Source organism: Zootermopsis nevadensis, unplaced genomic scaffold, assembly GCF_977971745.1.
Source record: "Zootermopsis nevadensis isolate Lab colony 2312 unplaced genomic scaffold, Znev_1.0 Znev_ptg000013l, whole genome shotgun sequence".
Taxonomy (NCBI): domain Eukaryota; kingdom Metazoa; phylum Arthropoda; class Insecta; order Blattodea; family Termopsidae; genus Zootermopsis; species Zootermopsis nevadensis.
In genome coordinates this window covers 9,724,150-9,740,769 of record NW_028259145.1, presented here as the reverse complement: position 1 = coordinate 9,740,769, position 16,620 = coordinate 9,724,150, and the positions used below count along the sequence as shown (strand labels likewise).

Sequence of the window (16,620 nt, the reverse complement as noted above, 5' to 3'; positions counted from 1 at the left end):
GTGCAGTATTGTTGTTAACCTTAGGGTATGATGACATCCAGTCTTACTGATTCGCTTTGGAGCCAGAATACTGTGTGAGCACTGCAGTGCAGAATGCATGCCCACTGATTGGTTTACTTGCTTGTTTTATTACTAACCGTGCATGACGAGAGACGAGGTGTACTTGACATGTCAGCTGAGAGTGACAGCAGTCTGAAATTCAGGGTGGAGGAGGTCCATTGCCATGCACTAGATGCATCTTATTGTCATGTTGAGCTCTCCGGCCCCACGACCAATAAATCCCCTCACCCCGATACAATCCCAGCCATTTTGACGTTGCATAATATGCATTTCACACTTTAATGTTTATCGTTTTCTTCAATAGAGATTATGATCGACCAAGATATTCAACGACCGTCTTTCAGCTTTAAAGGCTAACCAACTTGAAATGGGATGATGATCTATTTATGAAGGAGAGTAAAAGAGAAAAAAATTACGTGTGATTATCATGTCGTATTTTAAGATTTAAGCACTGCCTTCTCTTGGAAGTACTGAGTTAGATCGCAAGCATTTGCGGCAGAAAAGCCGATTTCACAACTCAGTTTTAAACACGTAATCCCAAATTAATTTGTATGCGTTAATTATTTTTATTTATAATACAAATTAGCATTGAAGATACTTTTGTATAGAGATTAACGTAAGATATTTGTTTATTTTGGGTATGTTTGTGTAATTTAACGAAACGTATGATATGACTTCGGAGGCCTAGGAACACACGAAGGATAGTATTATTTTTATTTTTGAGCTGCTAACGGAACCATTGTTAATCCCCTTCATGGTACATGAGTGAGTATGGAGTATCGGTGACGTGATATTGACTGGTGAAAGCCAAAGGATTCGTAGAAAAAACTGTCTTTCTGATACTTTGTCCATCACAAGTCCCACGTGGACTGAACTAGCCGCAAACCGTAGCCTCCGAGGTCAGAAGCCGGGAATTAACCGCCTGATCTATGACGGCCTGGGGATCATATTAAAATGTATCTTGAACAAATAGTTTTTGGTGATGTGGACTAAATTCTTCTCGCTAAAATAGGGAGCAGTGCGCGAATTCTTGTGATCACAACAATGAACCTTCGGGTACTTAAATGACGAGGAAGTTACTAACTAGATGAGCTACTGTAAGAGTTTTAACAAGGATTCTGCTCGATCGATTTCGTTAGTCCGACTAAGAAATATCGTAGAAATTTTCACTATTTGTTGCCTACCTTACACCTTCCGAATAGACTGTTTTGTTTTTCATATTATTATATGCTGTACTTCATGCAAAACATAGTCCTGTTTTGCTTATAGGCGTCTTGAAAAGCGTCTCTGAGCAACCCAAAGCTCCCATTAGTTAGTTTTATGCTATATTTAAAACTTATGCATTCACAGCTGTGTACATTGTATTTTAGGAAGTGTAGATCCTGCTGAGTTTATTCTGTTTAATTTTCTTTTGGTTTCTGTAGTAAAGAAATTGATACGGGGAATAAAATTAATTTTCCAGAAACGTAGAAAATACATTGATAAACAAATGGTTAAGAATTATCTCAGTCACTACAACGAACGTTGTTCAGAAATACATTGTAATCCTTTATCCACATGAAACAGGGTATATTTGCTATATACAGGAGGACTAGGTAGGTAACATTTTAATGAAATTTTTTGAATGACAAATTTTCGAAGTAAATGTATTACACAAGGCTTAATTTCATCGTTTCAGTCACGTTTTTCGCTTTCAAATAAAAACATGTTATTTGAGTTGAGGGCCATAAAGTGTCCTTAATATTATTTGAGGACACAGCACTTCATCAGCCACGCCATAATTGTTAAAATTGTTAGTTTTGAACAGGTATGAGTGCTTTTAAATGGGCCCGTCGTTAGGAAGAAATGGAAGATGAACTAACAACAAATTTTCTATGACCTGTATTTTTTGTTTTTCCTTATTTCTGTCACGTGATTAATGACAATGAACTTATGAGCAACTGGAGACCATTTTTTCCTTCCGATGGACCTGTCTCTGCTTTCTAATTACTGATCAAAGTTGTTTCCAAGCTCTGTGCGTGCATAGTTCAGATCTGAGCCATGAAATTGTCTCTCATTACCAGTAGAGACATAAGTCTAATTTTTAACTGTACAGAAACGTTTTTGTTTTTGCTTAATGGGCTATTAATAATATTTTACTATTCTGATATGATAACATGGTGGGTATACACCCTTTGCATTTGGTATTCCGTAGTGAAGTACAAGAACGTAATAAAGGTATTACTGGCGTTACTTAAGGCACAGCCTGATATAAGAAGGATGTATAAGTAATTTAGCTTATGCTTTTAGGGTAATATCACGTTGTCTACATGAGATATTAAGGAAGTAAAACTTATGTGGTCCATTGTTTACTCGAACCGGATTATACAGTGTTTATTCAGATAAGCGTGACTACATACACAGTGTTCGATAGACGGACATGAAAATTCCGCACTGCAAGTTTGGTAGTCGATGAAGTTGATCGAAGATCATTACGCTTTGCGAGAAAAGGGATGGGTTATGCGAGAATATTATAGCGAGAACAGGAACAAGAGACGAAGGGTTGGGTAAATAGGAGGCGCGGAGTGATATATGGAGGTCGAAATTCGCATCTAGACAGTAACATGTCGCGGCTTAACTTGGGTGTGGATGTTGGCATGTCACATTCCGAAACCGCCATAGTGGTTAATGAAGAAATGGGGACTAATTTCGTATAACAGGAGATTTTCAGCTGTACGAGTTTCAAATTGTGTTCAGTCGAACGTTATAAAGCGTTAATAACACAAGGAAGAAGAATTATTTGGGGTTGGAACTTCACTGTTTATGAATATATGTTTGCAGAAAGGAGCGAAGTTTAGTAAATCTTAAAGAGTGAATAGATTAACCGCTTTAATTGAAACATGGGCCAACTGCGTCGACACATTTTGCCTCAGAACTCCACATGCATTTTTCATATCTATAGTATGTGTACTTGGATGAATTTAATTGTATTTCTTTTCCGCTGTCTTATTTATATACACTATAACTATTTCAAAAGTGGTGCATGCTCCGGCATGGTTATTTGTACGACACCAGACCACTAAAATTAGGAGAGAATAAAATAAATTGTTTACTATACAACAGAACAGCGGATATAATAACGATAAATAATAACAATAACATAAACTACAATGAATTTCCGTAGCACTAGTGCAGTTGTTAGATGGACTTAATGATATTGAATTTCCGTACGTCCTGTCTTCTAGACCAGGATTCACGACTGTGAGCTGGTCGGGACGTTGAAGAAGACGGATGAGATTAAAAGAAATTTGAGGAGGAGAACAAGGAAAAAAGGACGAAGAAGGGTCTGAAGGCAGAACGGACAGGAAAGCTGAGGAAAATAAGTCGAGTGAGTGAGAAATAAAAGACGGAGGGGACTAAAGAAAATAAGAAGATTAAGAAAGTAGATGTGAATGAAAAGGAGGACAGGACAAGAAAGGAAGAAGAGAGAACAGAAGACGTGTAAAGAGAGGAGAATAGAATAGAAAAGTATTTGTTTTCCTTTAGTGAAGTCTCGACGGACAATCAGCTGCGTCAGTGGCAGCAGGGAACCGACGTTTCGAGAGCCGTCTCGGTTCTCATCATCTGAGATCTAATATGTCTGCAGAGCCCAGGATGTTTCGTGCTTGTATGTGCGCGCGTGCATATATACGGCCTTCTGACGTGGCTTTTTGCCCGTGAAGACTTCCCTGAATTTTGTTGCCGGGAAAGCATTTTTGTTTTCATGTTGTTCGTTCCCTGTTTTGTCCAAAACATCCTGACGACTTGGGTTTGAAGAAGGTTAAACATTCTTATAGTAGTGCTGTCTGGGGAATATATTAATTACGTTGTTGGGTAAATATAAGAAAATGGACCTTAACTCACAGTAATATAGAGATTGCCAACTCTTGCGCCGCAACAACGCAATTGATTGATGCAGTTCATCCTTTGTTCATACACACCGTGTCCTCAGAAAGGTATAGGAAGAAAGCAGCACCGTAAGTTTTACACTGAAAAAATTGCGCAACGAACCTTGGTCTCCACTTATCCAGACGAATGAATGCTTGTTCTGAAATGTGTTTGAGCCAGTTCCAGGAAACTCAAAGTATATGATGGTTTGGAAAGCAGAAACATTTTGTGGGAAGAACTTAAACGATATATTGTTCTTTGTATGTTACAGTCTGTGTGGTAAGACTAGTAGGAGTTACACGTGTTTAATTAGGGAATTTAATGATCTTGTCTGTACATATGTCCATATTCTGTGCACTGCGTTTGTGGGAAAAAAATTACGAGATTTGCATTGTCACTACTTTCATTACTCCTAACAGAAACAGTACAATGTTTTATACAGAATTTGTAGGTAGGCTCATAACCTAACTCCATATTTATTTATTATTGACTGCAAATGGGTTTATACCCGGTGGCAGTGTCCTACAATAACATACAAAACAATGAGACAGAACAGAACAATGAGATACATCAACACAATGAGACAGAACAAAACAATAAACAAAAGGACACAACAAAAACAATAAGACACAATAAACAATGAGATACATCAACACAAAGACAGAACAAAACAATAAACAAAAGGACACAACAAAAACAATATGACACCCAAACAATGGGATACATCAACACAATGAGACACAACAAAACAATAAACAAAGGACACAACAAAAACAATAAGACACAATAAACAATGAGATACATCAACACAGAGACAGAACAAAACAATAAACAAAAGGACACAACAAAAACAATATGACACACAAACAATGGGATACATCAACACAATGAGACACAACAAAACAATAAACAAAGGACACAACAAAAACCATAAGACACAACATACAATGAGATACATCAACACAGAGACAGAACAAAACAATAAAAAAGGACACAACAAAAACAACACATCCCACTCAAAATCAACCAACTCATAAATTACAAAACCATCCAACCTCAAGTACTTAACTTAAAAAAAAAAAGAACTTAATACCACCTAGACATAAGACAATAACTGTAATGTATTACAAACGTCATGAACTGATGCACTCACACAACAATACAATGAGACACAACAATACAACATACCACACTCAAAATAAAACATCTGACACACAATAAAAAAACACACATCCACTAATTAATCACAATACTTAAGAGTGGAATATAAAGTCCGCTCTCAGTACATGAAAATTTTATCCCAAAGAACTACAGCCCTTCATCACTTGGAGACTAAGACACTTCACTTCACTTATCACCATTTATTCCCAACTTAATAACCCTTAGCTTGTAACTACTTTTCTGACCCTCTTTCTAAAGGTGCCTAATTTACAGGGGAAAGACTCTAGCACGCCTGGAGGTAATTGGTTCCAGCTTCTTATGGTCCTATTTACAAAGGAATATTTGCCTACATCCGTTCTTTGTTTCCTAGTCCTAATTTTCCGAGTATGATCGTCCCTGCCCAGGTAGCATGGCTTTAATAATCTATCCTCTATCATTTTCCAAGCCCGGCCCCCCGTGTATGCTTTGAAAAGGGCGCACATTCGGGCTATCAATCTACGCTGTGCCAATGTTTCCCAACCAGATTCGTTCGTGAAATTAGCAAATTTAGCCGCTCTCTTCTGCACCCGATTTAGTGCTCTTACCTGTCCTTCCCTGTAAGGGTCCCAACACACAGCTCCATATTCAAGTATCGGTCTCACTAGCGACGTATAAGCTAAACGTTTCGTATTGTTATTTCCCTTTTTTAGTATACGCATTACGAAATGGAGAGCCTTCCATGCTTTAATTAGTGTATAATTCACATGATCTGCCCAGCTCAGATCACTGCGAATAAGTATTCCTAAGTACTTAAAGCTATTTGCCTCTGGAATTAATTGATCCCCAAAAAAGTAACTCAGCTTATCCTTCACCCTAGCTCTATTGAAGCTGACTGCTTTACTTTTACCTGGATTTATCTTCATTTCATTTTCTACCGCCCATTCCCATAATCTATTCATATCTGTCTGTAACTTATCAATGTCACTACTATCCATTATTTTCCTGTATACTATACAATCATCAGCGAAAAGCCGTATATTTGAATCAATGTTTTTCCAAATATCATTAACATAAGCTAGGAATAGCAAGGGACCTAATACGCTCCCTTGCGGCACTCCTGACGTTACCCTGACTTCATGAGATAGCTGTCCTTCCACTCTTACTCTTTGCGAACGTCCTAAGAGAAATTCCTTTACCCATAACACTACCCTCAAGTCCACACCGGTTGCAGCAATTTTTGTAATCAGCCTATCGTGTGGGACTAAATCGAATGCCTTTGAGAAATCTATTATAACCGCATCAGTCCTGATTCCCTCGTCCAATGAATCAGCAACATCTTGACAAACCGTGACTACTTGACTTTCGCATGAGTACCCTGGTCTAAACCCATGTTGACCCTCATATAACCACTCACTCCTTTCCCAGACTTGCCTTAGATACCCTGCTATAACGTGCTCCATTTGCTTGCAAACCACCGAGGTTAAACTGACCGGTCTATAGTTCCCAACTACCGATCGATCTCCCCCTTTATAAATAGGGACCACTATAGCTTTCTTCCAGTCCCCTGGGATAGAATTGTTGTTCATCGTTACCTCCAGCAGACGCGCAAGGTATGGAATCATATAAAATGTCTTATGTAATTGTTATTAGTTGTCGCCACCAAACCGAAAGTAAAGTATAAAGAGGTTATCCCGTGGGATCCATATTCTCCTTTTACATTGTACAAGGCTACCGTACATAAAGTTGCAGTTTTATCAAATATCTATTACCACTCCATATTTCAGGTCTGTATCTTCAATGGCCCTAGTGCTACTCTAAATCAGAGAAGTTTGCACGATCGCCATGTTGATATTATCGAAGGTATGAAAATTGAAAATATTAAAACGTGGATTTATCTCGTGTATCCTGAGATTCGTAGCAATTTTCGCGGAAACAAGAGTTAGTAATGGGTAAATACATGAAGAACTGTGTCCATTGTATACGCTGGGCCTGTTACCGTCCTCTTTTTCTCCCACACGTCGCACTGTTTGTTTATTGCAGTTGCCTGGCACTCATGCGGTTACAGCTTGTTATATTTAGGATATGTGTGAAGATATTAAAGGAAATTCTGATGATGGGTGTGGGGTTGGGGATGTCGGCGAGCAAGAGTTCGTATACGGGAAGCAGATGGTGGGGTGGCTTTTGCACAGATGAAGCGAATTCTCTTGTCTTGCAAACTGATGGATGACGCTGTGGTATTTTCGGAGAAGCTTACCTTTATTGCTTCTTAAGATACACTAAAACGTATAGATTTCTGATCAAACTTATCGTAGGTGTCTCGATGACTCGGCTGTTTCTTTGTTTAAATTCTTACGTTTGATAAAAACGTGTCTTCTCGGTCGAAGAACCAAGACTTCAAATAGCGCCCCGCAACCACGATCGCTCTGAAATACTCCTGCATTACGTAATTTGATATTGAATTTGACTTAAATGCGGCGATCTGATTCGTTCCCCCACAACGGCGGGAACGTGCCTATAAACTGTATTCGAATTCAATTGGTCAGTCGCAGTGAGGCGATGGTCGTAATGCAGTCGTCACTCCACATCTGGAAAGGGTTCATTCCACGTCTGGGGTGGCTTAAGTGCACGTTGCGTAACGATTTGAACGATTGTGCAACCTTTGTTTATTTCACGATCGAGAGGAGAAACTTCAAGTGACTTTGACTTTACATTAATTCAATGTAATACGTTTAACATGCCAAAATTAATAAATCAATCAAATTTAGATGAAGTAAGGCGTACCAAATATCACACAATTACACTTCCTTCGTTTATATAAACCAGATTAACATGTCAAACCTGGTTTACCTTTCATCTCAAGGTTCAGCCCTTTCGGGAATCGAACTACGAACCTGGACTGGCACAGACCTTGTACCTAGTGCCAAAGGGGCCAGGATGCAGCCGATCTAACACTTCGAATCAGTTCAGAGTTTTGAGGATGCCTAGAAATTTACTTCTGTGTCCCATTGTGCCAGGCAAAAGCAACCCTAGGTATTACATGCACGATTTACTGCTGTCAGTCCTCCACGAAATGTAACATTAATATAAGATTTGAGGTTTTCACGACGGTGAGTCTGAAGATGGCTGTCTTATGTAATATTAATATTTGTTTATACTTACTACTGTTCAATTTCTCTTGCATATATAAGTACATTGATTTTGAGTTTATGTATTACCTTTTTAGTATTTGGGACTTCTCGGTTTTAATTGTCGACCAGAAGACCGGATATCCTGACCAAGGCAATTCCTACTTTTCTTCGTTCTTTCCATTTGAAATGTTTGGAAAGCAACTTGACATGGACTGCCTCCAAATCATTCCAAGTTCATCATTAAAATCTTTTGCTGCATAACCTGATTAGTTCAGAAAAAATTAAATAACCAAGGAACCACTCGTATACAAATATATTAACCTTAGTTAAGAGAATGTAAAATGAATTCTAATTACGAGGAATGTTGGAGGTACTTTACATCCAGAAACTGCAACTTTATATATTTGCAAGAACGGGGTTTCAGACAAGAGGAAAGGAGAGTACTGCTTCTTTTAAAGACTTTTACACAATGGATTGATCTAAGCATGGAATTGAACATTGAACATGGCGTCTCTGATTAATATTACTTCTCAGCTTATGAAGAACGTTAACATATTTCTAATGCAACAGTTACTCGCGTCTGTAATAAATGTGCCTGTATTTCGGCGTAAAAACGTTTTCTTCCATTTTTAGTTTTCTAATCGAAAACAGGTTGCATCCACTGAAATATGCATCTGCCTGTCTGACTGATGTCTTATTCTGTCACGACGCTGTTCGGTGAAAATTACTTTTGTTCTGACATGCATGCTGGCGCTGCGGAATGTAGAGAACATTGCATTTCCTATTGTAGGGCAAATCGATACTTTTTATCGTTTATTATGCTACGGAGGAAAAATGACAAGTGTTCAGACAATGACTCGGATAGTGTAGTTAACATGTATCGACTTAAATTACCAGTCCTTCCATCACGTTACCATCTGTCAGTCTGCTCTCAGTAAACTTAAAAATATGTTTATGGTATACACGTCTTTAATTGTTGTTACCGGTTTACTCTAGAAACTGGTATTTTGAATTTAAATGACTCTTGATTCTGTACCAATTTGATTGATTTACTAAGTAACGTCATTTAAAGAACATTTTCAACATTGTTCAACGAATATCTAGTTTCTTAGTGAAAATTATAGGAAGAATAATAAGAAACATGGTTAATGATGTGAACAAAAATAAATGCAAACTATGTCTTTCTGGTGCTTTTATTTGAATTATAAATGAAGGATTTTGAGTTTCTCTAAAAGGCACGGAAACAATTTGAATAATGAACTCAGTTGAGACAATGGAGAACCCTTGTCATACTCAGGCGAAGTTGAAACTGTTGTTAAAATGTGTGTGTGTGTGTGTTTTACAATGTAGAAGGTAAATTATATTTTCTTCGTTCAGTTATTGATGTCAGTGGTTTTTATGACATGGCTTTAAAGTTGGGTTCGTTTAAAACTCCATAATGATGTTCTGTGACATATTCAGGGCCTAATGAATTACCCATGCAGTTTAGAATGAACGCAGTAAATTAGTAAAAGAACTGAAACTGCCAATACTGATTTAACAATTTAAAACAGGTAAGAGGATTTTTGAATTGAGGTATCTTATAGCGTAAAGTACTTAATATCGGCAATTCTTGCAACGTTTCGTTGGTGTGAACGGTTATACGCATTTCAATTTTCAAATAAAGCAGCCAGTTAATGAGCTGCTTACGTTTACAAGCATAAACAAAGGTTTGGATACGTATTGTAGCTCGATGTTTCTAAATGTTTCTTTACAGATAACACAGTACTTTCTGCATTTTCATGTTTAATAATAATGTTCCCGATCATGAAAAAAGACAGAAGCAATTTTTACAGAACTTCCGACGTTATGAACTGAGCATTAACAAATAATGTAAAATGTCTTCCACCCATATATTCTACAACTTCATAAGGTCTTTAGGCGAGAATTCGTGTATATATTGTAATACAGAGCCCAGTACATTCAGACGTTTTCATTCGATGTTGTCTTACTGGTTCCGTAGGAATTTTACCCTTGAGATATCGTTTCTTTCAATTCAATGTATATAATATACAGGGTGATTCAAAGGGTTATGGCCAAACTGAAGGAACTTATAGAGGGACTCAGAGAGAACAACTTTCGAATAGGAATCCACGTCCTCCAAAGTTATCCTAAGTCAGTCGAGGCCATTGAAGGTAAGAGAAGTCTGATAACATACCGTTGAAATAATCGTATTTTGTTATTCTCCTGCTAGCTTAATTTTGAATCACACGTATTCCGGGCGTTGGATAGAGAGAGGAGGGCCGGTTGAACGGCCAGTCCGATCCCCAGACTTGACACCTCTCGATTACTACTTTTGGGGCCATGTCAAGAGCCTCGTTTACGAGACACCGGTGGACGACCCAGAACAACTTTTGGCCAGAATACTTGCTGCATCTGACGTGGTCCGTGAGACTCCTGGGGTATTTGAAAGGGTACGTCAGAGTTTCGTTCGCCGATGCAATGCCTGCATTGAATGTGGTGGATGCCACTTTGAACACCTGTTGTAAATTTGGTTTGTAAAATTGCTAATGTAATCCTTGTACATTAATAAAAAACAACAAAATTAAGCTAATAGGAGAATAAGAAAGTACGATTATTTCAGCGGTATGTTATCAGACTCCCTACCTTCAATGGCCTCGACTGACTTAGGATAACTTCGGAGGACATGGATTCGTATTCGAGAGTTGTTCTCTCTTAGTCCGTCTATACGCTCCTTCAGTTTGGCCCTAACCTTTTGAATCATCCTGTAAGTGGAGCATAGAGTTCTTGCATGTATCCGTTTCCTTTCCTTGATGAAATAACTTAGAACATGAAGAGAATACTGCGAAATTGACGAAGTGAATTCAAAGAGTCAGAGAAATAAAGTAAACTTTCAAAGAAGCTTCCAGAACATCCTGCTGATGCACTAAAAGGCTACTGGGTGATGTTTCGTACACTTTCCGTGCTTAACTTTCGAGCATGGAAATATCAAACATTTAAAAAGGATTTATTCTAGAAATTGTATAAAACCTACTTTGCTGTTGAACTGACTTCTTCTCCAACACATGTTCTGTTGATAATTTTAGGTTTATATAATGTAAATTTATAATCTAGCAGATAGGATTTATGTTATCTTCCCTCCTATTTTATGTATGGACGAAAGTAGAATCAAGCTTTGTAAGCGTTAACATTTTTTAGTTTGTTATTTAGACGATGTACGGAATAAGAAAACACTTTTGCACTTTATGAAACATTTTTTAGGGCTACTGACAGATGACAGAAGATATAGCTTGGTATGTCAGTAATAAAAGGAGAAATGCGTGAACTATTTCACGGTGTTGAGTTTTATCCGTTGTAAAGATGAAAGTAGGTTACAGTAGGCTAATTTCTGAAAGTGATACCGTTAATTCCAAAAGTTGTAAATAAGTAGATTAAAAACTTAGGAGTGTCATTGTGTAGCGATGACTTGGAGATATGGAACAGGTTTGGCGGTACGAGAAAATCAGCCTCACGCTGCGAAACTCTTTGCCCGGCGAAATTCACTTCGTTAAAATTGTAATACGCGGCGATGAAGGATATTAACAGAGCCGACTGCGGTATTTATTAGGCCCACGCGTTGTCTTTGATCACAACCCACGTCATAAAATGACTCACAATCACTGAAAAGTGAACCATAGACCCTCTGTTTCTTTCTATTGCGAATATTTTTATTAAGGCTTACTTAGGTGTTCTGTTGGGGCTCGGTCCCTTCTTGCTAAATAAAGAGTTCAATTAACTTTTTTTTTCTTAATAGTGTTGAGAAAAATGGTCACCAAAATATATCACATTACAAAATATAATATTGTAACAATTAATTTAGAACATTTAGCCCATAGAATGTATTTATGGCTTTCGTTTGTGCCTCAGAATAAACAGGGATTGTTTTGCTAAACAGCATTAACCAAATGATCTTTGTAATCTTGAAGCGTGTGTAGGAACTGAATTAATAAATAGAATTTAGATTAACTTTATACGAAATAGATTTTGAAAAGTATCTGTACCTGTAGCTTACTCCATTGTATAGGTCACGTGATAAAATTTAAAAATCAACACCCGTTGATATATTTTGATGCTTTTATTGTGTCAGATTTTTTGAGCGTAAAAAGTAACTCGCTGTCAATGTGAAAAGTGTGCTTGCACGCTTCTCACTGATCACGCAACACGAGGACGTACCTTACCGTTGGCAATGTGAAGTTCTCATTCGTTATAAATCCGATGAACTTGTGTTTGCTGATGCGAGTGTTCTGACGCTATTAATGACTCCACCCTTAACTTTCATGCAAAGCACTACAGTAACTGCAGAAACTCAAAACAAGAGACTCATGTTTCACGAAGTTAATGACCTACGTTAAGAGATAAGAGAGTGAGTAGTTTGTTTATAAATCGAAGAGTTATATGCTGGCGCTGTTCTAATGACGGAATTTCAAAGGCTTGTATTCCTAATACTGTTACAGAATAAAATTTGAGTTTATACAAAAATTGTGTTGTTGTGAAAGTTCGGAAGGACGCAGAGAGAAGAGAGTTATGAGAAAAATATTTGCACCTAAGAGGGAGGAGGTAAAAGAAGGCTGGAGAAAATGCATGATGTGGAATTTTTATGAAGCATTATAGGGTGTTCAAATCTAAGAGGACAAAGTAGGGTGGGGGGCATGCAGCGCTCTTGGGAGCGGTAACATGTGCAAATCGAAGTTTAATATTAACACATGAAGACAATAGACCACGTGGAAGATCTAGGCACAGATAGGAGGACAATGTAAAAATTGATCTTGAAGAAATATGACATCGTATGGATTGAATTTATCTGGCTCACTTTTTGGATTGCTAGCGATTTCATGTTGAACACGATAATAAACATTCGCGTTCGATTAAAGGGAGTGAATTTCTAAACCAGCTGAGTGACTTTTAACTTCTTAAGAGGAACTACGCGTCTGTGTATTTACTTGTCTTTAGCTATAAATACTTTCTTGCGTATTCTTATGTCATTTAAATATCCGAAGTCAGATGTTGGCTGTCGTCTGGTAGAAGCTATCGACGTTTCACAGGTGATGGGCCCTAATGATGAGCATGTCTGAAACGTCGATAAGCTTCTACCAGACCACATGGTGCAGCAACCCAGAAGACAGCCGTCTTCATATTCGCCTTTGTGTTATGTCATAATGTTGGGCCACTACTTCGTATATGTATGCATGAAGGGCTTATATGTAAGAGAACAATAGACAGACCTCAAAGTTTTATACTCCTAATGGAAACAGATTTGTCCGTTGGCCGCGAAGACAAATTGTAATAAAGATTAGATTAGCAAGGAGGAAAATGTAACTTTATATTTTTTGACGATAAAATTAATATTTATGAGGAGGAAGCATTAAATTTGTTTCATTACATGTTTTTTGTTAACATTTTTGTTCGCCTTTTAAGCTTCGTCGTGTGATATATCGTAGATTATTCCAATTAGTTATAACGAACATTTGGTCTCGATATATGTAGGAATTTTAATTAAAAATCTAAAAACAAATGGAAAATTATATTTCGCTGTCGAATAATGTAACGACAGATTATTCAGGACAGTAATTCGATATAAATGGCTGTTAATCGAACAGTCTACTCTATAGACGTCAATACACTGAGATGAACATAGATTTAGTTAGCGAACGAAGTTCTCTCAGGATTTTAAGTAGATTCAAATGAGAGTATATGTATTAACCTTTTAGAAAATAGCTCAGGGGAAAGCACAGAAGCAATACACGTACACTCGATACCAGTGAAGACTGATGGCTTATATTCCACTGAAAGCATTACGAAAACTCGGTACACACAGTTGTTTATTACAGACTTTGTTCATGTACGATTGCAAAGCAAATTCAGATTTTCACCTCGAAACCCGCGTTTTAGAGACCTTTGCCACCTGCAACATCAAACCCTTTGTTTTGACCTGTATTGACGTAACTCACGAGCTGTAGCGCTCGGTTGCTCCCTTGTGGTGTCTGGACACAGCGTCACTGCATCAAAGCGCGGGACATTTTGCCCTTACGTAATCCTATACAGGTATAATTATATGTGATATTAACATAGTCTTTACTTTTGCTGTTCAGGTAATGTGGACACTGTATTCCTTGGGAAGTAAACAGCCCTTTCTTCGTTTCAAAACGCTTTCTTCAGTCAAAAGTTTTGACGAAAGTGTGTTATTAAAGCCATGTATACCCTGGGATGATTTTCTTCGTCTATTGGTTAGAAAACACAACTTTTGCCTTTTGACGGAAGTCGGAACAGCTTAAGAATGTTGTTTGCCTTTTAACCAACAGACAAAATATTATGTCAAAGAATACTTACTTTGTTTTATTGCAGGGTCGCAGATACGGAACAACTATTCACTCATCTCCTTCATCAGGTTAAGGTAAGGAGGAATGTTAAATAACAGCAACACACCAACTTCAGAACCTTATACATTTAGTTAGATTAATAATTTCGCCATTCTTTCCGTACCATCTGTTGGTAATATTACTGATAATATTTTCATGATTATGATTGTTGTTTATGTATACATCGTTTTATTTTCTGATGATCAGATGGTGATCTTCAGTGAGTTATTCATAAACTTAATAATGCAATTCATAAATAAAATATGAAATGTTACACCTAAAAATTGATGGTCTTATGGGAAGAAGGAATATTTTAATTAGTAAGAAGCTAGAATTATTTGGGCTGCATTATAAGAGAAAAATAATTTTAATACTAAAACTAAGGAATGTAATAGTTCTGTGGAACTGTAAGACGTACATTACTAAGCAAATGCCAAAAACGCATTGAAAAGTGTTTGATGTAATAATAATTAAATTCAATGAAAATTTTTATAATAATAATAATAATTTTTAAATCACTCTGACAGCCTGTGAGTTGCAAAAGGCAACCTTACAAAAACGTCTGTTAGTATTACTAATGGTTTTAAACTTTGACTCTGTGGTTACCTACAAGATTCTTATCGTTATGAAAATTGTACTGAAAGGCGACTCAAAAAAGTTCATAGAAGAAAACATTTTTTCTGTGAAGTTATTTATAACAATCAAATCTTAATTTTGAATGTTCGCAATAATTACACGTTCCGTTGAGATTGTTGTACGTTTAAAGTAATTTCTGTCAGCCTGGAGGTAGACTAGGCTGTGGGGTTCAATTGGCTCGCGTTGCATTTCTGACAAATTGTTGAAACTTGTGTGTATCATAGTGACGGGTAATTGCATATTTAATTAAAGCTGAAGTCATATGCATTAATAAGGGACGAAATAATTGGGATGTATTGTGTTATTGACTGGCGTGATTTGAATTAAATACGCAAAAATTTAATTATATGAACCTGAAGAGTGTAACGTAGCTACTGTTTTCCATTGGTTATTACAATTTGAGTGTATTTTTAAAACTTATTACACTATAGGCCTACTTATAAAACCTGTATATATTTGTTTTGCCCAAGTGGCTGTCCTGATATAGACCAGAAGAGTCATATTCATTCGTATCTTATTTTACTTTGGTATTAGTGTCAATTTAACTCATGACTCAAACTTTAATTTACCGCTCCAGTTTTATAACACCTAATTTTTTTTTTACTTTAACTGTGGAATGAGTAATAAAACCTTTTTAAAATATTGCAATGTGGAGACTGGAATGGTAAATATCCGGAAACGAAACTTAAACTGATTACACTAAAAGACAATGTAAATGTCTTGCAAACTGAAAAACATTCTTCAGCCAACTTGCAGCTGTTTATCACTTGAAATTGTTCTCTCAGAATACAGACAGAAGAATACCCCAAGAAACAAATAACAATATCGATGCAATTGTTTATTAAAACTTTAAATTTCCACACACTTTTTGGGATGGTGACGCATTTAATCATTGTTCTGTCTCTATAGCCTGTTACATCAAATAATGAAGCAAAATTAAATTAATTACAATGTGCACTTGAGAATTTACTTTAATGTACCGATTAACTAACAGTAGCTTTTTCATCGAGACCATTCGTCTGCTCGAACATACAATTCAGGTCTTCTAGTAATTATTGCTAATGAAGGCAATTGTTACAGTAGTAATTTATTTATATCTCCTCACTGATCTGTGCTGTTACATTTATATGCATGTATCTGTGTGCAGAAACTAGTTCCTGAGTGTTGTTAGGTTAACAGTTGTATTTTTGACATTATTTGACTTAAATAATATATCTTTGAGGTATACTTATATGTAACAAATTTTCAGTTACGATTAGATGTAATCGTACGACTTTAGAGGTACAGTGAACGCAAAATACCTCCGAGCTTAGTTGATCGTTACAAATACACACGAGGGCGGGAGGGGGAAGACC

At 36.9% G+C, this 16,620-nt stretch overlaps 1 protein-coding gene across 3 annotated transcripts in view; it reads left to right on the top strand.

Moving 5' to 3' along the window:
* LOC110834116 (zwei Ig domain protein zig-8-like) overlaps positions 1 to 16,620 on the top strand; it is a 520,500-nt gene that overhangs the window by 58,940 nt on the left and 444,940 nt on the right. For all 3 annotated transcript variants that reach the window (XM_087348580.1, XM_087348582.1, XM_087348581.1), the window contains exon 2: positions 14,616 to 14,664. The gene's annotated coding sequence lies outside the window, so the exon portion shown is untranslated. The remainder of the gene's footprint in view (positions 1 to 14,615; positions 14,665 to 16,620) is intronic.